Here is a 27,355-nt window from a genome sequence, read left to right as displayed (position 1 = left end):
CTTCTCCACATTGAACATTGAACTTGTAATCATGTTATAGCTTCGGCAAAAACATTACAATTTAAATCCAGTGCTGCCATGCACCCACATGCTTTGCTTTTGCAGACCTGTAATTCTAGTGTGTTTATTAGTGTAGTTCTCTAGACAGCCATATAATGAGTTAGTTTGTAATAATGTATTTTAATGCATGGAAACACGCAATCCCTGCAAAGCAGCCAAATCTCTAATTTCCTTATTACAGGTGACTTGTAACATTTCTAATGGCCTGTAATAGAAATGACACAGCAGTTAACTATAATAACCTATCACAGTTGAGTTTTGGTGTCATTATTCTGCTGCCAGAGCCAGCACCCAATGGCAAAGACAGCACATGGAGCATAATTAAAGCTGCCGTTTAAAAAGTGTAAACACAACCTGGCTTTTCCTTCTTCTATTCTCTTCTTCAGGATGAACAGTGATCAGCAGAAAGGAGCTATTTATGGAAACATGTTTAATTTTTGCATGGTCCAGGTAATTATAGCAAAGATAATACCTGATTCTAATATCTTTTAACAACGGATATATAACAGGTTTTAGGTGTGCTTATTTTTGTACAACATTCTGTAAAACAACCAGAGAGGGAAACATGCCTTAAAGCATTGTTTTTGTGCGGGGAAGGGGTTCCTTCTCGCACAAAAACAATCCAGGATGTAATGCAGACACCCTTTCATCATGGCAGAAGAGTGCCTGCGTTGGAGTTAGACAGCACTCGGCGCACCAGAGCAGGGAGAGCAGGAATGTGTCATATCTTAGTATATAAGGCACATTTCTGCTCTGTCCCTGTCACGCAACGCAGCAAATTCTCTTGCTGTGCTGCATTGCATGACTTTTTGATAAATCTGCCTGTAAGAAGTCTGTGAGAAGGGGGATGGAGTGACTATGTATTATAAGGAAGAAAGTACTCCATGATGTACATTATAAGAATATTGCAAGTCACCTTATAAAGCAACGTGGTGTTTAACCTTGTATCTCTATATGGGCACAATGCTCGTCATTGACGTGCAATGTCATATAATAATATATCAAATGTAACTTAATTTCTAAAGTACACATTCATTTGAGAATTCCTGGGTTCTTAGAAGAGAATTAGTAGGAAGGGTAAAAAAAGACGTCATCACTAATCAACTAGTCTGAGAAACAGCACTGTTAGACCCGGGATCCCTGGCTGGCTGAGGTAGGTACCTAAGGCAGAGTAGGGACCCGCGTTCCAACGTCAGGGAAAGGAAGGTCACCTTCTATATAGCCCCGCTCACCCCCTCGGTAGCTTGGCATGAGCAGCCAGCTTATCTTCAAGGCAAATGTGTAAAGTATTTGCAACCACGCTCACAATAACCCAATGTTGACACCACAAACAGAGTGAAAACAAGTATAAACTTTATAAAAAAGATATACGATAAGACCACACGATATAAATCCAACATATGAGTTGTTTACTATTTCTCCTGGCCGGTTGTTAGACCAGCCAGCCCTTGTAAGTTCTGGTGGTATTAATGAGCACTTCTAAACATTCTCCTGTACTCCTAATATCATGTCATACAGTTCGTAATGCTAGAAACACGCACTTTTGCAATGTCAAAATACTGTAAGGCATAACGCAACAATCAGTCACTTTGCAAGGTAAAATAATGCAATGCGTAATACCACCACCAGGTATGTCGTTATGCAGAAATAAGGCAATGCGTTATACACTAATCGGGTAATTCGTTATGCAGGAACAATGCAATGCGCAATACGCTAATCAGGTGGTCCGTTATGCAGAAACAATGCAATGCGCCTACGACAATCAGGTAGTTTGTTATGCAGATCAAATGCCATACGTCATACACTAATCGGGTATGCAGAAATGATGCAATGTGTAATACGACAGTCAGGTACTCCGTTCTGCAGAAATGGGATAATGCGTAATACACTCAGGCCCTGATCACCGGGCCTTAGGCGGTCTCCCCGCCTCTCCTTCTGACTTACTGTCAGCCTCTCAACAGTTGCCACCAACACGGGTACGATGGAATCAATAGTGCAGCTCCGCACTCCGGCCCCCTGATCTGCCACTCCCTCGGCAATACAGGCCCCGATACGAGCCAAAGCAGAGGCTTGCCCTGCAACACGAGAGAGAGGCCGAGAGTGTCTCCCTCCGAGCTCACGCCTCGCCCCAGGAGTCAACACACATTACCTGGAGGGCGCAAACCGACTCTCCTCTCCTCATCCAGAGGCTTGGCCTCCAATGCAGCTTTGTGAATTGGCAATGGTGGCTCTGGCTGGCAACTCAGCTCCTCCGGGACTGCCAGTCCGGACCGCTTCAGTTACGAAGATCTCAGACTGGCACAAAGCACACGCACACAGCGTCGCTGATTCTTCCTTAAGCTTCAGGTGCACGATCACTGGGCACTCCACACACAGGTCTCAGGCTGCACGAAGATCACACGCACAGCATCGCTGAGACTCACTTTAACTTCGGTGCACATGATAACAAGGCAAATCCTCACGAAGGTCTCCCGGTGCAAAACGCACCCTCACACAGGTCGAAGTGGAGAAGGGTTCCATGTGAACAGCAGTTGAACATGGGTCAGTCGGTCCTAATCACTTGGATTCCGGTGCACACGGTAACAAGGCAAATCCTCATGAAGGTCTCATGGTGCACAATACACACGCACGCAGCGTCGATGAGACTCACTTGCATTTTGGTGCACACGATAACAAGGCAAATCCTCACGAAGGTCTCACGGTACACAACGCACACGCACACAGTGTCGATGAGACTCACTTGGATTCCGGTGCACATGATCACTGGACAATCCTCACAAAGGGGTTTAAAGCACCCGCATACCGTTTCACAGATCCTTGCTTGGACACCAGGTGCTCATGAATGATCACAGGGCATGCCTTACGGGGGTCTCAGCTGCAACAGGCACGCACTCATAGCATCGCTGAGACTCTCATGGAAACTTTTATGTTCCTGTGTTTCTGGACAGGGAGCAATCTCACCTCGGGCCCTTGCGGGATAAGTTACTTCAGGACACAGTACACAGCAAAGTCCTTCAAGCAGGGGGACACAGCACACAGCAAAGTCCCTTAAGCATTTCCTTGGTTGAAACAGCAAACTGCTGGCCAGTCCCAGAACACACAGCAAGGGTCAATCCTATCCTTCAGTCTCTACAGTTGTTTCTTCCTTGGCAAAGGTCCTCTTGACTAAGAAGTAGCTCCAGTCCCGTTCACACTTGATCAAGCCATTCTCCAATGTTCAGGGGCTTCAACTCCCATAGTTATACCCCTTAATGGTTTTGAAGTCTTTGTGTTTCAGGGGGCACTGACCCCTGTTCATACCAGTTCAGGGTGCCTCCCTGCCAGTGACACCTTCTTCCTTTGATTAGTGGGGTCTGGATTCTCCATCACTGAGCAAGAGATGGGACAATTGTTTTATAGCAGCAACCCAGGCTTCTTCACCTCTAGGGGCTTCTCCTCACCCTACACTCCAGATGAAGGTCAGCCTGTTGCTGTCTCACCTCCTCCCTTGGATCAAGACATTCCCCAGATTCTATCGCTTTCAAATCCAGACAGTCAATCCACAGCCAGGCAGAGACACACAGAAATGTTAGAGCACAAAAACTCAGTCACTTCTATAAGAGTGGCTTCTGAACACACAAAGCAAAAACCACCTTTATAAAAAAGATGTGTTATTACATTGTAAGTTCAGGCATACTAAACGTCACCTTTCCATCTTAAGCCTTCGGGAAGATAGGCTGGAAAACATATTACACAGCCTTCCCATTCTGTCTTATGGGCAAGATGACCTTTCAACAGTTAAAAACTAAATGGATATTATTTCACTGTCAGGACATGGCACACACCTTAGTACATGTTCTACCTTTCACATGTACTGCACCCTGCCCAGGGGGTACCCTGGACCTACCATTAGGGTGCCTGATGTACAGAGAAAGGGAAAGGTAAGGTCTGGGAAGTGAGTGCACTTGACAGAACAACATGGCAGTTTAACAAACTGCGCGCAGGCCCTGCAATGGCAGGCCTGAGTTCCCTTTTTAATGCTACTGGTGTGGGTGGCACAAATAGTGCTGCAGGCCCACTAGTAGCAGTTGCATTACCATCCCTGGCACACATGGTGCACTTTACTAGGGACATGTAACTAGTAAGGCAAACATACCAATCACGGACAACCAATTACCAATACACTTTATACAGAGAGCACTTGCACTTTGACACTGAGCAGCAGTGGCAAAGTGTCCAAAGCATCTGTGTTGGCAACACCATGTCAGAAAAAAGGTCTAAGGGGAAAGCAAAAAGTTTAGGGACGTTTGCCAAAAAGGGCCAAGTCCTACAAGCCAAAATGTCAGTTTTTTATTGAAACAGAATTGAGCCACACTTTCTCTAGTTGATCTGGAGTAAAGTTCAATGTGAATCACTAAGATAAAAGGCCCTGCCATCAGTTTGGACCCTTTGGATCTGGTATATACTTATCAATTCATTATAAGAATTGCAGAGGCAGAGTGGAAATAAGGTTGAAAAACCTAAGTACAAGAACGAAGAGCGTTGCTATAAAAGGTACACTGGGCTATTCCAAATAACTTTATATAACATTGGCCGCCCACTGGAGCCCGAAAATCAGCGCACTCTGGGTATGTCTTCATTTGGAGCTCTGTTTCTTTGCCATTAATGACTTCAACCATCACTGTTTCCTCAACCTGCAATTGCAAAGACTGGAAAAATGTACTATTTTAACTATTAGACATAGAGTCATGTCAAGGTTAATGTGATGTCCAGGTCAAAGTAATTTCAATTCTCAGTAATAGGGAGGCAAAGTAATGATATTCAAAGTAATAAAGGTGCATCACTGATATAGGTGTGAAATGAGCACCACGTCTGATAAATTATGTCACTGGCCTCTATCAAATAATGTGAGCCATGGGAGCTCTAAGTCAAGACAGAGTCTCTGATATGGTTTTGAGATGACTGGTGTTTTAAGTACTAGATCTACAGCAGTGCTGTTTTAACATGTAGGACAGGGATAAATGGTTGCTTGTTACAGAAACTACTTTTCTCTAGAAATGTAACATTATTTGTTGACCTAATCTAAAGTAAACTACAGAACATAACACAATAACACAGGCAGAGCAGCAAAATCGAATAGAAATGTAACATGGCACACACAACGAAAAGTTCAAACCAGAATGAACACAAAATGTAACATCATATTTTAACAATGCCAAGCACAAATGTAAAGCAACAGAACAAAGAACAGAACACATTGTCACTGGAATAAAATAAAACACAGGTATGCACAAACATTCTTGACACATATTACAACCTGAAGAGACCTGCTTTCATAATATGGTATACAAGGAGTTGGGCCATAAATCAAGGCAGTGCTTGGTACAAAGACATGAAAGAACGTCAGTCAAAAAATGCTATCTCTTCTAGCTACTAGCTGCATCGTAATATTCATGGGAAATTGCAAGATTCTTATCAATTTTATGGATACCCCACATGGAAACCATTAAACTAATTCGGTCTAAATTCAATAAGTGCAGAGGCCACATGCTATGTTACTGACTTATGAAGAATGGGGGAGTCAGGTCCAGGGACGTGGGGCTAGCTGGACCATTAATATAAATTCTAAGTACACAAATTGCCAGCCACACACTTACTCAAATCCTCTATTTTTGAGGGAACAAACCATAAGAGACTTCCTGGTTCGTTCGGGTATATCACTCAAACCCTTTTATTATTTATTTATTTTTTGTCTTTTTTTTAAAGTATTGATGTATGAAAGGGACACCTTATCGTTTGTACACCTTTTATACAATTATTTACAATTCGCGATTATTTACAACACAAACACATACACATACACATAACTAGTTGTATTATACAAAGTGAATTGCTCTGATATATATACACTCAAATATTCATACAATGAAGAAAAAATCATCCGTAATTCCATAAAGACCAGAGTCAAAAGTATAAACTTGATGACAATCATAAATCAATGAACTACAGCTGAATGTAGGCAGTTCAAATAAGGAAAAATAGACTCCAAATTAATTCATTCAGTCCATTCAACCAATAAATGGCTAATCTTTTTACGCCAACGTGTTTCGAATCCGGTATGTCAACTCTACGGATTCTCATCAGGGCTCTGTCTTAATACGGGATATCTGCAAGTGTATAAAATAAGACTTGTTTTAGCTACATTTTTGACAGTTGTTTAGCTTCCAACTACATTTAACTCGGATTCCTCATATTACCTGTTGAACCAGCAGCCGCCGGTCAAGGGTAAGGTATTAGTTCTGACTGAGTTTCTTTTCTTTTCGGGATCTAAAAACAAACGCAGGTATCATGACCTGTTCTTGCTCACTTTTTAAGACCAGAATGGGGCACATATGTTATTAACATACGTTACTGGATCATGCTCGTGATCCTACGTTTCCACCAAATGGGAGTTAATTTTCAGTCTTGTATTACAGCCTGAAAATAATGAGAATAACGTTTTACGCGCTTTTTATGCACAGACGGAGAGAGTATGGCACTCGTAGCTCTACTCGGCATACCTGCTCTGAGGGATTCCTATCCTTATTGTTTGCGCTCGCTTTCCCTAGAGGAAATGACAGCGTTTTATTAGGTATCAGGGGCTACTGCAATATTAGTGGCAAATTGAACCCATGTTAGCTCTAGACTTACTTGAAAAAGCTGTGACTCGGCATCTAGCTCTCATTCACTTAGTTTGGCAGCCATTTTGTAACATGGCTTTGGACCTACTTATAGCTACTTACTTGGCGGCCATCTTAGAGTGGGGTCGCTAAAGAAAGCTCTCATTCACTTAGTTTGGCAGCCATGTTGTAACGTGGTTTTTGACCTACTTGTAGCTACTTGCTCGGCGGCCATCTTAGAGTGGGGTCGCTAGAGAAGGCTATCATTTAGATGTAAAAAAAGGTGAATTTAAATCACATATGAGAACATACGCGCAATTACCATCGACCCTTTCTTTTAGAGGCACTTTACTAGGTAAAGCTCACACTCTAGATATTTCAGAAAGCGAGTTAAGCCCGCTGAGTGCGAGAGATTTGTAGCCTGTCACACGCAGTTACAAGAGGGATATATCCTTTCTTCGTTCTGACTGGATCAGTTTCTAGCAAAAAACCTCCCCACAGGAAGTTCCCGCCAGGTTGGGAGGAGGCGGGCATATCCATTGAATCACAGACCACGATATGGAAGAAGAAAGGGAACTTACCATACTATAGAGTTTAAGGTTAATTCCTCATGTGATGCACGATATTTCGTGGCGGGTGGAAAAAGAGAGTGAGGGTGCAATAAGTGTCATACTGAAGTAGCATTTATCTCATTGGTCGTTACTGTACAGTTTTTATCATACATTTGTCCACGGAGTAGGAGGAAAGGTCTTACAGTAACGTAGGGTAATTTTATGTCAATGGCAGGCGCAGGTATGAGCCAGCCTCCACCCTTTCTCAATGAGTTAGGAGAACCTGTTATCCCCTGGAGAAGGTGGGAAGGCATTTTCAAATCTTATTTAATAGCCATAGGAGGTAGCAATTACACTAATGTGCGTAAACAACATATACTGCTGCACAATCTAGGCACACATGGGAGGAAGATCTACGAAGATATAACAGGGAGGTTGGTGGAGGATGATCAAGAGGAAGTGGAGGAAGGTGTCAATGTCTATGAAAGCACATTGAGGGAATTGGCGGCTCACTTCAAGGAGAAAATAAATGTGGTGATGGAAAGGCATAAGTTTTTTAAGAGGGTGCAGAAGAGGGAGGAGAGAGTGAGTGCGTATGTTGCTGTGCTGAGAGGTTTATAAGCCACATGCGAATTTGGGCAACTCACAGACTCATTGATTAGAGATCAACTGGTGAGATGTACCAACGACACCAAGACTCAAGAGGAGTTACTTACCAAGAACCCCAACCTTGAGGAAGCCATAAATATAGCTAAGGGCCTAGAACACACCGCGCGATGTATGAGAGAAATGAAATCGCAAAGAGGGGGCAAACAAGGAGAGGGCAGAAAACAAGGCTAGCACAGAGGGAGAAACTGTCTGTAAGGTAGGGGACAAGAGTAAAGAGATGAACCGCAGTAAATCCAGTTCTATGATATGTTTTAAATGTGGAAGTCCTAACCATTTAGCCAATAATTGGAAGTGCCCAGCGAGAAATGTGCAATGTAGAAAGTGTAACAGGTGGGGGCACTATTCTAAGGTATGTAAGGCTCCTGGCAAGGCTGTGCACGTCATTGAGGAGTCCTCCCAGGATGAGGAAGGGGAAAAATCCTATATTTTCCAAGTGGGGGATGAGGATGAAAATAATGATGACATTTATCCCAAATGTGATGTATTGCTTGATGGTGTGATGTTTAGCATGTATGCTGATTCATGTTCCCCTTACACTTTGGTAGATAAGAAAATGTTTGAAGATAAGTTTGCAGACCAACATGTCAATATGATGCAACCTGACATCAGTCCTAAGGGGTACAACAAAGGGAAAATTCCACTAGAGGGCATGGTGACGATGAGAATCTCATTTAAAGATAGACACACAGTGGGAAAAGTGTATGTTTCCACTAGTGGCTCGACCCTATTAGGCTGGAAGCACCAGAAGGAATTGGGTATGAAACTGGATCCGAACAACAAAGAGCAAGTGATGCTGATTGACCTGGTAGGCATAGCAGGGGACCTTACTGAGGAATTTAAAGAAGTATTCAGTGACAGGTTGGGTGTATTTAAGAACTATATGCACAAGATCATTCTCAAGGAGGGGGCAGAACCAGTTGTGCACAAGACTAGATCCATACCATTGCGCATGAGAGAGCCCCTCCAGCAGGAACTTCAAAGACTGCTTAGTCAAGGAGTGATCACAGAAATTGAGAGTTCCGCCTGGTTGGCCCCAATCGTGATCACAGCCAAGGATGGAGGGAAAAGCATCAGACTCTGTGTGGACCTGAGGGATCTTAATGCGAACATTCTGGTGGACAGATTCCCTCTTCCCAGGATTGGTGAAATGTTAAGCACTATCAGGGGGGCCAAGTATTTTAGTGTGCTGGACTTGTCCTCTGCCTATTACCAAATTAAGCTACACCGGGATTCTCAACTACTTACGGCATTCACCACTCCTTTTGGAAATTTCAAATTTCTACGCATGCCTTTTGGTTTGGCGTCAGCGGCTGCGGCCTTCCAAAGAGTCATGCAACATGTGCTAAAGGACTGCAGGAACACTATCTGTTTTCAGGATGATATTCTGATTTTCGGTGGTTGCGAGGGCGAGCACAATGAGATGGCTAAGAAGGTTTTGGAAAAATTGAAAGAGGTCGGATTCACCACCAAACCCTCCAAGTGCAAGCTAGGAGTAAGTTCGTTGGACTACCTAGGACACACCTTGTCTGAAGAAGGTATCAAGCCAAAACACGACTTGGTCAGAGCTGTGTGAGAAGCACCCACACCCAAGAGCAAAGAGGACATTCTGTCGTTCCTGGGGCTTGCTGAATACATGGCCAAGTTTATCAAGGAATTTGCTATGGTGTCACAGCCGCTAAGAGACTTAATCAAAAAAGACAGCGTTTTTACTTGGGGAAAGGAGCAAGAGATGTCCATGCAGTGCATAAAAAAGGCAATCATCGAAGCCCCGTTCATAGGAAAATTTGACCCGAATGGCACAACCATCATAGCGACTGATGCCAGCAACAGAGGAATTGGGGCGACGCTGGCGCAGAGAGAAGGGAATAAGGTCAATGTTGTGGCCTTTGCTTCAAGAACCCTCACTGCATCAGAGAATAATTATTCGACCATAGAGAAGGAAGCTCTAGCGGTCTATTGGGCAATCTGTCACTACAAGTTTTTCATCTGGGGAATTCCATTTGAAGTACAGACCAACCATAAACCACTGGTCTCTCTGTTCACAAAGAAGGACATGGAAAGCATGACGCCCCGCATAGCTAAATGGGCAGTGGGGTTGCAAGCCTACAATTTCAGAGTGACCTACATTCCAGGGCAACAGAACAGGGTGGCGGATTTCCTATCAAGAGCTCCTACAGGAGGAGAGGAGGATGAAGAGATAAGGAATGGCTCTGTTCTGGAGCTGCGCTTAGCGGCGGTGGAAAAGAATGCATGGGCAACCCAGATGGAACAGGACGAAATACTTAAGAAGGTGAAGAGACATATTCTCACGGGTTGGCCAAAGAAGTGCAAAGACGTGGAGACAGAGATTCAACCCTACTGGAATGTGAGGGAAGATCTATCTTTAGAAGGAGATTTCATACAGAAGTCCGGGAAACTAGTCCCGCCAGAAGCTTTAAGAGGCCAGATAGTGGAACTAGCGCACGAAGGACATTTAGGCCGCAGTTTGAGCAAAGCTAGACTGCGTATGGACTACTGGTTTCCCACGATGGACAGAGAGATGGAGGACAAGGTGCGTGATTGCTACGCGTGCAGTTTGAGTGACAAGTCAAAGATCACGAGGAGAGCACCTTTGTCACCTGTGGAAGTTCCCGAGGCTCCGTGGAACAAGCTAGGCTTCGACATAGCCGGACCCCTCCATGGCAAAGGGCCCCAAGACTGGTATCTGCTGGTCCTGGCAGACTACTTCTCAAGCTGGGTAACATGCAAGATGGTCCACAATGTGAACACCAAGGCGATCATCGAGTTCCTGAAAGAGGTATTCTCAAGAGAAGGAATGCCCTTAACACTGGTGACAGACAATGGCGTGCAGCTGATCTCAGAAGAGATGAGGGAGTTCCTCAAGGACTGTTCAATAATCCACACCTGCACGCCACTGTATTGCCCCAAGGCCAACGGCAAAGTGGAGAGAGTAAACCGCATGCTGAAAGAGTGCATACAGTTGGCTAATCAAGCGGGGGAGAACATCGAGGAAGCCATTAGAGACATGTTGTGGGCATACCACACTACGCCCAAGTCTACAACAGGTTGCACGCCCTTTGAGTTACTGAGGGGAAGGAAAGCCGGCACTAAACTTACACCCAGTTGGATGGGGAGAAAACAAATGGAGAAGGCCGACCACAAGGAGATCAAGAGGAGGATCGAAGAAAATCAACAGAAATACAAGGAATGGTACGACAAGAAATGGGGAGTCAGGGAGAGAGAGTTCCAGCTAGGACAAAGAGTATATGTGAGGAAACCGGAGAGACTGGGGAAAGGGGGTGACAAGTTTTATGCCTCTAACACCATCAAAAAACAAAATAGGAACACTGTGGTCATGGAGGATGGTAGATTATGGAGCCATGATCGAGTGGTTTCCGCTGGGGGGAAAAACCCAGGTCAGACACCAGAAGGTCGGAAGGTGGAGACCTCAGTGGTGGTATCAGACAAGACAGAAAGAGTGATAGACCTAGGATCTCCCCTCAGTGGCACAAGCATTACCTTATGAGATAGTAGCTAGCAGGCAAGCTTCAGGTATCCCCGAGGGTCCTTGGTTAAACACCCCATTACCCCGCACCCTATTTCTCTTGTTTCCTTAGGAAGGATGATGTGTTGTAACTTACCTTGGGCTGTTTAACTATTTCCCGTGTTACCCCCATCTGTTCTTATACTTTGGTACAGTCCGCTTGACAGCCCGGCGCTCGCTATGGAATGTTGACATAGCAGCGTGATCCTACCTGACAAGCTGACGGCATTGTGAGTGTTTACTTCAAGAATAAAGATCATACATATATACAAGAAGAGTGCCTCATTACTACAGTATGTTAATAACATATGTGCCCCATTCTGGTCTTAAAAAGTGAGCAAGAACAGGTCATGATACCTGCGTTTGTTTTTAGATCCCGAAAAGAAAAGAAACTCAGTCAGAACTAATACCTTACCCTTGACCGGCAGCTGCTGGTTCAACAGGTAATATGAGGAATCCGAGTTAAATGTAGTTGGAAGCTAAACAACTGTCAAAAATGTAGCTAAAACAAGTCTTATTTTATACACTTGCAGATATCCCGTATTAAGACAGAGCCCTGATGAGAATCCGTAGAGTTGACATACCGGATTCGAAACGCGTTGGCGTAAAAAGATTAGCCATTTATTGGTTGAATGGACTGAATGAATTAATTTGGAGTCTATTTTTCCTTATTTGAACTGCCTACATTCAGCTGTAGTTCATTGATTTATGATTGTCATCAAGTTTATACTTTTGACTCTGGTCTTTATGGAATTACGGATGATTTTTTCTTCATAGTATGAATATTTGAGTGTATATATATCAGAGCAATTCACTTTGTATAATACAACTAGTTATGTGTATGTGTATGTGTTTGTGTTGTAAATAATCGCGAATTGTAAATAATTGTATATAAGGTGTACAAACGATAAGGTGTCCCTTGCATACATCAATACTTTAAAAAAAAGACAAAAAATAAATAAATAATAAAAGGGTTTGAGTGATATACCCGAACGAACCAGGAAGTCTCTTATGGTTTGTTCCCTCAAAAATAGAGGATTTGAGTAAGTGTGTGGCTGGCAATTAATGTTACTGACTTAAGCATAAATGGTAGCACACACCAAGGATGCTTAAACTGGAAAAAGCAAAACTTTGAGAAAATAATGATGTGGGAAACCTATGACTCAACATACTCTGGAATTTCTCCTAGTTAAAACTATTGTATAAGGCATACCCATGCACGTTGTGGCTTTCATCTGGCTGAATTTTCATGTGGTCATCCCAAAAGGCAGTGCTTTTGAAATCTTCACTGCCCCTGTTGGAAATGGTCCTTTTGCGGGGTTATTCCCAGGTTTTCTTTTGTTTGTGTCTTTCTATTTTTCCTGAACTGCTTTTGTTGGCTTTAGGATAATAATAATCAGTGCTAAAGTGCATATATTCTTTGTGTAAATTGTTATTATGATTCGTTATCCATGATTGGCATATGTGATTTAATGGGACGTCCCTAGTTAAGTGCACTAAGTGTGCCCAGGGCCTGTAAATCAAATGCTACTAGTGGGCATGCAGCACTGATTGTCCCACCCATATGAGTAGCCCTGAAAATGTATCTCAGCCCTGCCACTGCAGTATCTGCAGGCACAGTTTTATGCTGCCATGTCAACCTGACAAGTGCACACACTAGGCAGGGTGCAGTGTATGTGAAAGGTAGGACATGAATCGGTGTGTGTGACATGTCCTGATAGTGAAATATTGTGTATTTCGTTTTTCACTATTGAAAGGCTATCTGTCAGATAGGCTAACGTGGGAGATGCTTTGTAACATCTTACATGCATAACTTTCCACTGGGACAAGATAGAGAAATAAAGTTTAGGATCTCTGTAACTCAGAATTTTATAACACATCTTTTTAGGAAGATGGTTTTTAAATTGTGTGTTTGAAAATGCCACTTTTAGAAAGCAGGCATTTTCTTGTTTAATCATTCTGTGTGCCTCTGCTGTTTATGTATTGACTGTCTGGTTTTGGATTGACAGGAGCTGGGGATGTGCATTCACTGTAGACATTCACAATGGAAGTTGAGGCATGCCATGCCTTTCCTGGGTGACTCATAGCTGGCTGAATAAACCTTGATTGCATTTAGAGTGGAGGGAGGGGTTTCGCTTACACCTAAATAGGCTGTGTCTCCTTTGCACAATGCTATCTCCGAACCCTGTGGTCATGCAGCACCCGAGAGGACAGAACTGGTTTGGGCTTGGCTCCGACACCCTTGCCACAAAGAGAACAAAGAGAAAATTGGGTATAAGTATGAGACCTTAAACCCCGGGACTTTAGATTACTTCCAGAATTAAGAGGACCCTCTGCAAAGGAGAAGAGCTGGAGAGCTGCGAGGAGGACTACTGCCCCTTTGCTATTTGTGCTTTGCTGGGTTGGCCTGCAGTTGCTGCTTCTGCCAAGGAGAGGACAAAAGACTGGACTTTGCTGTGTATCCTGCTTGTGAAGTCTTTTCAAAGGCTTGTGTGTGCTTGCCTCCTGTTAAGAAATCTCAGGGACACAAAAGACTTCCTGCAACTCTGCTGGTGCTGCTGGACTCTGCCATCTGGGAGCCCTACCATTGCCTGCGGTGTCCCCCTACTGGTTACAGGGCCTCAGAGGTGGGTTTTGCAGCGAATATCTGCATGAACTGACACAAAACCATGCAAAGCCTCTCAAAACTGACGCAGGTCAACTAAAGCCCCGACGAGTCCTGCTGAACAGCTCACAGTCTCTCAAAACTGACATCAGATAACATGAAGCCTTTCAGCACTGATGCTGCACAATGTGAAGCCTCGCAAAGGGATGCATCACCTATGGTGTGTCATGCATCGTACCTGTGCACCAAGTTTTTCCACGCATCAACTGCAGACCAGAATTGTCTTGGATTGCGATGCCTCACTACCCACCTACAGTCTGGATTCGCGCATCCCTTGTCCTGCGTGCAGCCGAACTGTCGTCTTGCCTCCCCAATGACTCAGAAACTGGCACATTGCTGTGTTTTCCAACACTTCCCTTCTTTGCAGCGGTTTGGCCTTGTCCCATCTACAGGTATTTTGGTGTAAAACAGCACATCCATAGTTTTCTATGCACCAAGTTGCTTGAAACCTTTTTAAAGTCATATTTTGCATTGTGTATTGTGGATTTTTGTCATTTTGGTTGTGTTTGGTTTAGATAAAGATACTTTGCCTTTCTAAACTGGTTTGGTGTGCATTTGTGGTGTTTTCACTGTGTTACTGTGTGTTTGGGTACACATATTTTACACATTGCCTTTGGGATAAGCCTGCCTGCTCGTGCCAAACACACAAGGTGGCGAGCAGGGGTTATCTAAAGTGTGTAGTCCACTTATCCTGACTAGAAACAAGTGTGCCTACTTGGATAAAGGTGCACACCTCTGCCAACTATTTTTAACATCACTTTATTCTTGGTTTTAGAGCTATGTGCTTTTATATCACGTTTTCCATTTTTAGATCACGTTTTCCTTTTTTTTTTTAAGGTGGCCTGGCTTTGTAACCTCATGTTAGTCACTGATGTTTTTCATGTGAGAAATGTAACAAAGTAACACCAATGTTGGTGCCACATGGGAAAATACAGCACAAAGGTTGGCAGATGTACTGTGCAGGGAGAGTAGATGGATCAATAATCTTGGTACCTGTAAGCTCACCATTGTTGCCATCATCCTCAAACATATCCATTTCATTGTCTTCTGATTTTTCCTCAAGATTCTCTTTGCCTCCTCTCTGGTGAGATCAACATGGCAGTGCCTAATTAATAGTATCATAGCTAAGTAGTGAGGGAGCGGTCATCTACTGGAACTCACATGTGGGACAACAGGCAGCATCCTCAAAGGTGGTGATTTGAATAACTATCAACTGTATTTAGACAGAACATCAGAGACAAGAAAATTGTGGGACAAAATATTGTGTTAAGAATACAGAGGACAATAATATCGAGAAAGTAAGTTTCAATAGATAAATAAGGTTTTACTATATATAACTGCACAAAAAATGTACCATGACGATATATATATTTCTCGTCAAGGTAAGTAGATGTGGAGTTAAGAATAGTAAATTTATGCCTACCTATTTGCACTTACATTCTTGATATTTTGTCCCTCAATATTTTTGGCACGGTTTATTGCCCCCACAATTATTTTGGTTCCGATATTCTCTCAGTGATCCCCATCAACAAATGTCTGCTTTTGCAGTTTTTGTTCCATTCTTCCACATTCTCTATTCTCAAAGCCACAGGACCCAAATTATATGCTTCTTCGCCATATAATTGCACATAACATGGTGAAGGTAGGAGTCTACTGAAGAATTGGGGCATAAATGTTAAGTAAGGTGAGATGGTGCTGTACTTTGGTGAAATGCAGCATCAGATATCTGCCCACCTCTGAAGTGGCTCTGGAACTGCCTGTGGAAGAGGTCGACGACTTGCCAGAAGCAATAGTGGTCACCAGAGCAGTTACCAGTGTTTCCTCAAAAGCCTGTCACCAGAGGACCTAGCAGACTGAAGGGAGGAAAGAAAATTAAAGTTAGAGCTTGTCAAATTGGAGCAGGCTTATGAAGAAAGGAGGTTGGCCATGAAGAAGATGAAACTTTCTCATGAGCTCAACCTCAGAAGGCTGTACATAAGACCCCTACAGTGTGGTCCAGCAAATGCATTGGTGGCACCATACCTACAGTGGCCACTGGTGAGTCCAGAGTCAGGATCCCAAAGACTTGATGCCCAGTTATGTGGTGGGAGATGATATAGATAAATGGTGTGTAGCCTATGAAGTGACTCTGAGAGTGCAGAAGGTCCCAGAGGAATTATATGGTGGTAGTTTCTTGAGGTACATGCCCACGGTGGGGAGGGAAACACTTCTCATATTAGAGGGCCAGACATGATACACTGCAAGGTATAGACTCAGGTTCAGAGGCAGCTGCAAGATCTCTTCACAGACATTGGTGGATTTTATGGGTTATGCTAGCAAGGCACTGAAGTGCTGGTTGAAGGGCAATGAGGTTGAAGATTATTCGGTGTTGTACACCTTTATTTTGAGGAGCACATGCTTGATATATAGTTACCAGAGCTGCACCAACACCTGGTTGATAGCAAGTTAACTGATCCCAGGAACCTCTCTGAGGAGGCGGACATCTGGGTCAGCACCAGAGTGTCCAAGAAGGTATCTGGGGGGACTCCCAAAGGGATGGTCAGAGTTCCCAACAGAACAAAGAGGGTGGAGATAAAAAGAATGAGTTATCTAAAGGCGCCCAAAATAATTCACGGAGGAAAGGGTCTGGTTCTCATTCCCAGTCTAGCCAATATTACCTTTACAAAAGCCACTAGCCCAAAACTCCCAGGTGTGGTGAGTATGGACACTATAAGGGGGACCCTTAGTGTCCACTGGAGGTAACAACCCACGGGTGGTTAGCACACTGCAGGTGAGGAGTTTGCCCCAGTTAATGGTTTAATGGTGAGTGGCTTAGCGGGGTTACCCTAGTGTTCCTGGGTGACAGTGAGATAGTTACTAAGCTCTATGTGCCATCAAATACTACTAAGTATAGGCAATGGGCCACCATCAATGGGCAAGGTGTTGAGGCTCTGAGGGATACAGGAACCAGTACGCTTATGGTAAGCAGTCGGCTGGTTTCTGCAGAGCAGGTAATTCTGAATGCATTCCACCAGGTTGTGGTTGCTGACAGCTATCCTGTGTCTCTGGTTCCATTTGAGAGGAGGGAGGGTACAGGTCTTCTAAAAGATGTTGAGAGCCCTGCCATGCATGTGACTGTCTGTTGGGTAATGACCTTGATCACACTATCTGTCAAGAGGTGGAGGTGAAGGCTCATGTGGATGTTTAGGGGTAATCTGATTGGATCTATGCCAAAACAAGGTCCATGGCTGCCCAGTAAGGGAGACAAAAAGGGCTCGAGCTTGGAAGCCAGCTGCTAAAAATGGGAAAGGCAGAGGGTGTGGGAAACCAGACCCTGAATGTACCCAAAGTGAGGTGGATGAAGCACCTAGGGTGCACTGAGGAGGACATTGCTTCCCTTGGTGACCTGCCTACATCTGCTGATTGGCATGCAGAAGGAGGACTGACCAAGGAGGAGTTCTGTAAGGCACAGAGGGTGTGCCCAATCCTTGAGGGCATGAGGAAACATTCTGAAGCCCAAGCAGCAGGTGATGTCTCTGGGATCTATCACATTTAGTGGAAGGACAACCTCCTTTACATTGAGCCTAAGATTCCTGTGCATGGGACAAAAAGGTCCCTGGTGGTCCCTCAATCCTACAGGGCCTTCCAACTGGAACTGGCTCACAAAATTCCCCTGGTAGGACAATTGGGTCAAGACAAGACCCTTGCAAGGCTTGTCTCCTACTTCTTTTGGACAAGGATCAGGACTTCCTCAGATGTGTTCTGAAAGACTTATGTGAAAGCCCTCCCTTACCTGTTGTTAGCAACCCCTTTGAGAGGGTAGGCATTGGCATTGTAAGGCCTTTGTATACCCAGACTGCTTTCGACAACAAATTTATCATGGTTTCTTGTGGATCATGCCACCCGGTACCCAAGGGCCATCCCTCTGAGGACCCCATTGCACCAGCGGTGGCAAAGGCCCTGATGGGGATTTTTACCCAAGTGGTTTCTCCAGGGAAGTTGAGTCTGACGGGCATAGACTTCATTTCTGCATCTGTGCAACCCATGTGGAAAGATTGTGCCCAAACAAATGGGTTTGTGGAGAGATTCCGCAAGACCCTGAAAGAAATGATTAGAAGTCTGACTGAGGGCATTTGGAGAAAGTGGGATATCCTCTTGCCCTGCCTGTTGTTTTCCTACAGGAATGTACCGCAGAAGGGAGTGGGCTTTAGCCTCTTTGAGCTTCTGTATAGGCACCCTGTCAGAGGCCCTCTAAGTTTGATGGAGGAGGGTTGGGAGCAAGGACCCAGGAAAGTTCCCCAGGATGTAGTGATCTACATGCTGGTCTTCCGAAGCCAAATTGCTAAGAGATGGAAGCAAGCTTCTGATAACTTAGAGAAGCCAGTCAGGCTGTGATGAAAGAGTGGTAAGACTAAAATTCTATCACTGTGGATTAATATCCTGGGCAGAAAGTGTGGGTCATGGATCCTGTGGAGCCCAGTGCCCTTCAGGCCCATTGGACTGGGCCTTATGAGGTAATTAAGAAGAAGGATAACACCACCGATGAGGTGGACCTTACGACCCCCAGGCAACCCCACAGGGTGTATCACCTCAAATCACACTGTAAGGGGTCTGATCTCACCATGCTGTTGGTGACAGATGGAGCAGAGGAAAAAGACAGTGAACCTCTCCCTGACATTTTAGCCTTCAAGGAGAAGACTTGGTCTGTTGAAGGAATAATCCTTTCCCCCACTCTAAATCCTGAACAGCAGAGGGACTGTTGCCAAGTGTTGGAGCAGTACTCCTCTCTCTTCTCCCTCAATCCTGGGATTATCCACCCGAGTACCGATGATGTGGATACAGGGAAAAACCTTCCTGTCATGAACAAATCTTACAGGTTGTCGAATAAGATGAGAGGCAGCATCAAGAGCGAAGTCTCCAAGATGCTGGAGTTGGGGATGATAGAACCTTCCAGTATCTCCTGGTCCAGTCGTATGGTTCTGGTACCAAAAGCTGCCCCACCAGTCACCACACCTGAACGGATGTTCTGTGTGGATTATAGAGGGCTAAATTTTGATGCTCATCCCATACCTAGGGCAATGAGCTGATTGACAGGTTAGGGCTGCCAAGTACTTAAGTACCGTTGGTATTATATCGGGGTACTGACAGGTCGCCCTACCAGAAGGTGACAAAGACAGGTCATCCTTCTCCTTAACAGAGGGCCATTACTTTACACATTGGCTCTTAATTAAAGCTTGACTGCTCTGTGCCAAGCTACCAGAGAGAGACCACCAAATAATTTATGGTGTGTATTTGACTTACCCTGACTAGAGTGGTTGTCCCTTCCTGGACAGGGTGCCAACCTCTGCCAACTTATAACCCCATTTGTAACATGTACCAACTAGCTTGTTTTGTTGGATATTTTGGGCTGGGTGCTTTTCAGGGGTGCCAGTGTATTGGTGCAAGTGGTGATCCAGCAGTTGAAGTTGTTTGTGGTATTGATGAGGCCTTTGGTGGGGTCCGGAGAGTTTAGTTGGAGGGCATTGAGCCATTCCATTTCTATAACTTTCTTCCGGCAGCAGATTGGGGTGTTGCAAGACTTGACAGGAGTGGTTGGCAGCCCTGCTGTGTGGAAGTGGACAAGGGAGTGGTCCACCATGTCAGTGGAATGGTGAGGCCAACTTTAACCTTGTCACAGGTAGTGAAGAAGGGATCCAGGGTGTGTTTAGAGATGTGGATAGGGCCCTGTACGAGCTGGGTGACGCTTTAATATGCAGGCACTCGTCACCAGCCGACTGGACTACGGGAACACCCTCTACGCGGGAACCACTGCCAAACTACAGAAAAGACTCCAGCGCATACAGAACGCCTCCGCACGACTCATCCTGGACATCCCCCGCCACAACCACATCTCCGTCCACCTGAGAGACCTGCACTGGCTCCCCATCAGCAAGAGGATCACGTTCAGACTCCTCACCGACGCACACAAGGCTCTCCACGACCTGGGCCCCAAGTACCTCAACAACCGCCTCACCTTCTACACGCCCACCCCCCAGCTGCGTTCGACCAGCCTCGCCCCCGCCACCGTACCACGCATTCGCAGAGCCACCGCTGGAGGAAGATCCTTCTCCTACCTGGCGGCCAAGACATGGAACTCCCTCCCCATCCACCATCGACTGACCCAGGACCATCTCTCCTTCAGGAAGCAACTCAAGACCTGGCTTTTCGAGCAGTAACGGACCCCTCCCCCCCAGCGCCTTGAGACCCTCCCGGGTGAGTAGCGCGCTATATAAATTTGATTGATTGATTGATTGATTGATATGGGAGGGGGGCCTTTAATGGCCGGTATAGCCGCTACGGCAGGCTATAAAGCTATTAGAACATTCTGCTCCATCTGGTCAGAATGTTCTAACTATTAAAACAAAGGCCTCGTGGAACTCGAGGGGGTTGAAATCCCCTTGGGCTCTGTGAGACCTTTGATTACAGCTGTTTCTTTGATTGTTCTACAACTAACAGACGTGATCAGGGCCATGGCTGTTAGCTGTTGCACATTCACAGCGAAAGCTAAGAAATGGGGCTGAAGCCAGTCCCTGGTTCTCCCCGGCTTGGCTGAGCTTCTGTTTGTAGCTCAGACAATCCAAGGAGACCCAGGAGCTGAGCAGTATACCCCCTCACTCCTTCCGATACTCAAGTGACTCTGAGCTAGGGAGGAGGGAGTGGGAAGGCTCTGGTGTGTCCTGCAGCACAGCTTTTGTCTTTCTATTTCCTCTGACCACTCCAAGTATTTTGGAGAGGCAGGGCAAAGAGAAAGGCAGAGACTGTTTATTTTAACAAAAAGAAGGGGACAAAGGGGGGGGTTTAAAGATGTCCAGACTCCCTGCCCACCTGTGTCATGTCCTGCAAAAAGCGATAGGAGTAGTTCCTCTGTGTTGGATTTCACCTACCAACTAGTTAGTGGTGGTGAGGAGGGGGGGGGAGTAGGGTATAGGAGGTGGCGGGATGGGGGATCCCGCTTGGGCGGAACTAGGGTCCTCACACACCCAGCAAGCTAGGTGTCATGCTTCATCATATGGACCTCCTCCTCGTTGAGCCGGCGCTGCAATGCTCAAAGGGCACCCGCGGGGGGGCTCTTTGTCGGAGATCTTTTGTTCCTGTGCCGTGTGATGAAGTGCGGGTATGTGGCCCTTGTGTGTGTGTGTAGATAAAAGGGGGTGGTGCAGTGAGTGTGTGTAACATTAAAAAAGGTTGGATATTCCAAATAAATGCGTTTATTCCGGTTGGTAATCCACCTTAATAAAATAATCTATATTAGAGTGGCAACAGCCCACAGGGGGGGTAAATATTCGTTAAATCTTATGCTCTACTCTATGTGTCGACATGTTTCTTGCCCTGTTCGTCAGTAAGTACCGTGGCAATTCTTCAGGACCTATATAAGTGTAATGTGTGAATGGAAAATGGTATTTGGTATCTACACTAAATGGTGCTCCTAAATAGTTGCTATCATTGATTGAATTGGTACCGTTGGTCAGGAACACCGACATGGAAAGGCTGTTGGAAAATAACATCATAATCCTGACGTCGGAGCCAAGGCTGGCTCCACCCTCTTTAAGGGATCATGAGCATTTCTGTTGTCAGAACAGCAGCGGACAGTCCCTTCGCCCAATGCCGCTGCGCACCGCATCATAATGCAGTGGGCAGACCGCAATGTCAGATGCCGGGAGGACCGCAACCGATGGTCGATCAGTTGTAGTCCGTCCAACATCATAATCAGCCCCATTGTCTCTATAACGTTAATTTCAGAAGTGATGTTTTGATTGTGTAATTATTAGGGTTGAGGGAATGACTACCTAAGATCGTTACTGAGGTAGGTGAAGCTGAGCAGGCAGACTGCAATGGTTTATGGCTAGAATGTTGGAAACCCAACAACATGGTTTTAGCTGGGGATACAGACCTCTTTGGTTAGGGCTAAAGTTACTACATAATAGTGGCCAACTTTACGTAGGATGATAAAAGCCATGGTGTTGGGGGGCTCTGAAAGGGGCCTTGCCTAAGAAGCACAATTACTGATGCTTTCCATTAGCTTGTGACTTGCCCTATGTGATTAAAAGTTTGACTTAAAACATGTAAACTAAAATACTGTGCTTCACACAGCGTGCCACCTGACCAGCATTTGAGTGCCTCTCTTTGAGTTATCTCTTATTCCATTCAGACGTTAAACGCACCAAAAAGCAAGCCAGAACGATTGGCTTTGCAATGCTTGTTCTTTAGGCTGTAGTATTCTAGATTAATAGTTAAGTCATTTTCTCCATGGCCATTAACAAAATTGACAGAGACCGGGAGTTGCAAATTTGGTTTGTGGCGAGCACTTTATCAATTAATAAAAATGCTAAATAAAAATAACGACGGGAGGTGGAATGTGATCAAACAGCAAAAATATCTGGCGCAATCAATACTGATGTGATGCAGCACCTGCATACTTGTCTTTACATAAAGAGGCTTTTGGACCAATTGTCAGATTAGGGTCTGGGCCCTTGCCAAACGAGGCTCTCTTCTCAAGTAAACAATTCGAAAATGAAAAAGAGTGTTCCAAGTCAATGTTTAACAAGTAGGGAGGCACTGGAATCGAATTCCCATTGTAACAGCTCCCATACTGTATTTCTGTACATGAAACCCCACATAATTGATGATAATAATTCTGCTGAATATTCGTAAATCAAATAGAGTGCTTCTCCCCGTAGTGAAGAAGGTGTAGTGTGCATGGTCTGTGTCAAACCCACTATTGATTATTTTTAAAGACGAATGATACAGGTCATTTAAGAACACCCGCCGCCTCTCCATCACCTCGATGCCCAAGGACTGTACACGTGGTTCGCAGGCTCACAGAAATAATGCGAGTTCATCAATTGGCTACAGTATAATTAAAAGTCAGTGTTTGACATCCAGGGCCGCCATTCTGCTGAATTCCGGACGCATGAGTGGCATTGCCTGGGGGAAGGGCCGTGCCTACCCTGGCTGAGTGAAAGCAGGTCAGGGCCCGAGTGCACTCTGGGCAGAGGGAAATGATGAACACGTCTCCTCTTTTACAATTATGAGTCCAGCTATAATGAACCTTGGTAATGAATGCCGGCCACGATTAAAAAACCTAACACTGCAAAAGAACGCTGCAGTCTACCAGTTACCAGTACTGAAAAAGTACAGCTCCCGCCAAATTCATAGTACATTTAGTAGTTTGCAAAGTATAGTGCAAAGTTAATCTCCAATCAACACTCGATGGTTGGAAACTCATCACAGATTATGCTGGACGTTTTAATAACCTTTCATTGTTATGCACTAATATGTATTTTTAAATTCAGCAACAGTGGCGATTGCCGTTTTCAACTGGAGGCTTATCACATTTTGTCTTCCCATAAATAGATGCGTAGTTCTTGACCTTGAATGCAGTATTTAGCAGAGTCTCTGCCAAAGTACTGTTAGTGAATTCAAGATGATAAAGGTGTGAAGGGAAAGACCCTGAAGCGTGATGTACCAATGGAATTCCAGCTGCAAATCACTGATGAGGCCCAGCAAGGCAAACACGCGTTCTGGTCTCCTGTTGCATTTGGGCTGTCCCTTTCCAATGAACCAGGACTGACCTGCACATTGGTGGTCTCTGTCTGTAAAGTGAATATGAACACAAAATAAATTGCCTATGTAGTGTCTTGATAGGCGCGCTAGAACCTTGCGTTTCTGGGCAGACTCGAATCAGGAATGACAATCTGTTGGGAAGTGCCAAGGTGGGGTTATAAAAGTTACACTTTACAGTCCAATGCGTGCAGGGTGTGTGTTTGTACGTTGAGGGATAAAGATGTCTGTTACAGAGCTCCGTGTGCGGCTTGTTTATTTGCATGCTCCAGGGCTGGGGAAGACACTACAGCCTAGAGGTCAAGATTATTTCTAACAATCACTTTTATGTTCTTTTTCAGAAATGTCATGCACAATACCATGTTAGGTTAATATATAAATCAACAAGGAGTACCAACAATGTAATGAAATCACATCCTTTCTGTTCAGAGATGTGTTCGTTCCCCAAATTCGCCTGACAGTGATACATCTACCATTGCCTCTTGTAATATAATACATGACATAAAATGGAGCCAAACGACCCAAGTGGGAGGAATGGCAGCCAGTTCCATTTTTATTAAAGTAAGTGTGTTTTCATTTCAAATCTTTATTTCGATCACATGATCATAAAAGATGTACAAAATAACCACATTAGTTAGAATTCCAGAGTATAAGTAAGTCGTTAGTATTAAATACAGTGGAAATTTAAAAAGAGAATAATAATAAAAGTAGTGGCAATAAGTCAAGGGGTAAGAATTTTCAAGAGTCTCCAGCCATCTTTATCAGTCGGGTTCGGATGTGCCACATTGCAGTTAGAAATTTTGCCAAGGCAAACACAATAGGCGGCGTTAAATCTGTCTTTAGAACTCTATATGCAGGTAAAAATGTTCTAAAACCCAGGTTTTTAAGAAGGGGAACGAGCCAAAATTTCCTGCTTTTCTGGTAGGCTCGACAGAAGAAAATCACGTGCACCTCATTCTCCTTTGTGTGGTCACATGCCGGGCACGTCCCTATGGGAGACTGACAGGACCATGCTTTGGTAAAGGACATTAAAGGAAGGGTCCCGTACCTCCATTGCAGGAATAGTTTTCTTGTTAGGACAGGAGTCATGCCATCCAAAACACTTTCGAGGTTATATGAGTCTTTAATTGTAATAAAGCAGTGTGTCAGAGATCCCTCTCGTGCGTTATCCAGGGCTCGAAGAAGCATTTTGTCATAGTATGCTCTGGACAGTGCTTTCCTTGGAATCCTGATACTTGTGCTTTCCGGGTCTGACCATAATTCTGGTAGTCCAAGGGTCTCGCAAGTTCTCTTGATGTATTTTAACCAAGGGGTCTTGGTGGCATTAGGTAAAGATAAAAATTCCTGTAACTCAGATCTATAGGAGGGAAGATCTTGGCTGCTCCAGAGACGACACCAAAATGTTAACGGTTTGAGCCCTAGTTCCTCCGTAATAGGCCTCAGACCCAGGTCCAGTCTCAGGGGCAGGAGTGGAGTGCTTAGGGGAAGAGCTGTCAGCTGCCTCAGAAATTTATTCTCTGTGGTTAGCAAATTGGACGATGGAATGTGGCCCCACATCTCTCCCCCGTAAGTGACACCCCCCGCACCTGTGCTTTATAAATTTGAATAGCAGGGCTGAGAGGGTGATATGATGACTTAGTCGCAATTCTCATAATACCACCCGCCTTCTGGGCCAATTTCATGTTCGCCTTTGTCTGGTGTACCCCCCACGTGAGGTTTTGGTTTAGAGTTATCCCCAAATACTCTATTGTGTGAACCCTTTCCAAGCGCACTGTGCCAAGCAAAGGGTTTGGACGCTTGGAGGACGTGGGGTTTAGGGTCATGAATTTTGTTTTCTGCGGGTTGATTTCAAGTCCCCTTTCTGTGCAGAATTTCAGGAAACCGTCTAGCACCCGCTGTATGCCCATCGGGGATTTGGACAGCAGCTGGGTGTCATCTGCAAACATGATTGCGGGCCCCCTGCTGCCGGTCAATTTTGGGGCATCAGTGTTTGCAATCCCCGCCAGGTGCGCGATTACCCCGTTCACGAAGAGGCAGAAAAGGGTCAGTGCAAGCACACAACCCTGTCTCACCCCTCTGCGAACGGGGAATCTTTCGGATAAATTACCACTTCTCCCGCACCTGACGCGTGCGAAGTTGTTTTGATGTAGTTTTATCAGGATTGCGAGGATGTCTTTCGGGACGCCTAACTCTTCCATTACCCTCCACAGTTTTGATCTTGGCACCAGATCGAAGGCGGCACGTAGGTCCACGAAAACCGTGTACAAGGTGCCGCCCTCGATCAACGCAGTCCTCCAATACATGAGGTTTAATCTGAATATTTGATCGATTGTAGAGACCCCCCTCCTAAATCCTGCCTGGTATGGGCTCAGGGTATCTGTTTCCTCAAACCAGTTCTGCAAGCGGTCCAATATTAGCCTACCGAAAAGCTTCTGGGATACATCGATAAGGCTTATAGGGCGGTAGTTGGCTGGAAGCAGAGGGGAACCCTTTTTAAATATTGGGACCACCTCTGCACCCAGCCAAGTGTTCGCGACCTCCATTCCCTTGAGGATCGCATTAAATATCAACAGGAGATAGGGGGCCCATATCCCTGGCTCCTGCTTGAAGAGATCTCCTGGCACCCCATCAGGCCCCGGGGCTTTGCCTGCTGCCAGGCCCGCAATTGCTGCCCGGACTTCTTTTTCCATAAAGGGTTCACCCTCCTGGTCACTCGCTATGATGCAGTAGGGTGTACTCAGGGCCGCGTCCTCTATTGCGTATAAGGACTGAAAGTGGTTTTGCCAAACGCTCGGGGCAATGTTGGATTCAATTGCCGACGGGAGGTCTTCTGACAAATTGTTGACTAACCGCCAGAATTTACGAGAGTCTTTGGTGGCTAATGCACCAGAGAGTTCCTCCCAGTGTTGTTGATCCCACTCGGCCTTGGCATTTGCCAGCAGTGTCCTGTATGCCAGTCTTCTGGCTTGTATCTCCTCCCGGCATCTACGCGCCTTAATTGCGAGTAGGAGTTCACGTTTCGAGTCCCGGCATGTGGCATTGTACCAGGACTTTTTATGTATCCCGCTAGTTCTAACAGTGCCATTTGCAAAGAGATCTAACTCCAAGGTATTTATTATATCTTCGTGGGTTCGCCATAGCTGCTCTCTATTTTCCCCATTGCCGAGATCCTTACCAAGAGCGAATGCCTTTTCCAGCACAGGGGTAATTCTGGCATAGAGCCTGGGTAACTTATCCCCATTTGTGGCCAATTTTCCCCACCTAACTCTCCTCCTATTATTCTCCAGGAGTAACCCTGCCTTTACACTTTCTTTGTCCTGTCCCATGTCCTCGATACCTGGCATGGCATATTCAAGTTCGAGGGCATTATGATCACTGTCCTCTCTGTCCAATACCCTGAAGTCGATGATTCGTGACCAGCAAGACAGTTGGACTAGGACATAATCTAGTCTGAATTCACTTCCTACTTTATTAAAGGTGCATTTGCTTGGAATGTCTGATTTAGTGCGCCCATTACAAGCCCTTAGACCGTGGTTGAGGGTAAGGGCGGTGATCTGCAATGCGAGGGAAGTCCAGGCTCTTGGTGGGGGTGCCCATCTTAAATCCTCCTCTAGGGAGGGTCCATCAAGAAGGCCAAGCAGTGGCTCAT

Source organism: Lissotriton helveticus, chromosome 7 (assembly GCF_964261635.1).
Source record: "Lissotriton helveticus chromosome 7, aLisHel1.1, whole genome shotgun sequence".
Taxonomy (NCBI): domain Eukaryota; kingdom Metazoa; phylum Chordata; class Amphibia; order Caudata; family Salamandridae; genus Lissotriton; species Lissotriton helveticus.
This window is presented reverse-complemented; position numbering follows the sequence as displayed.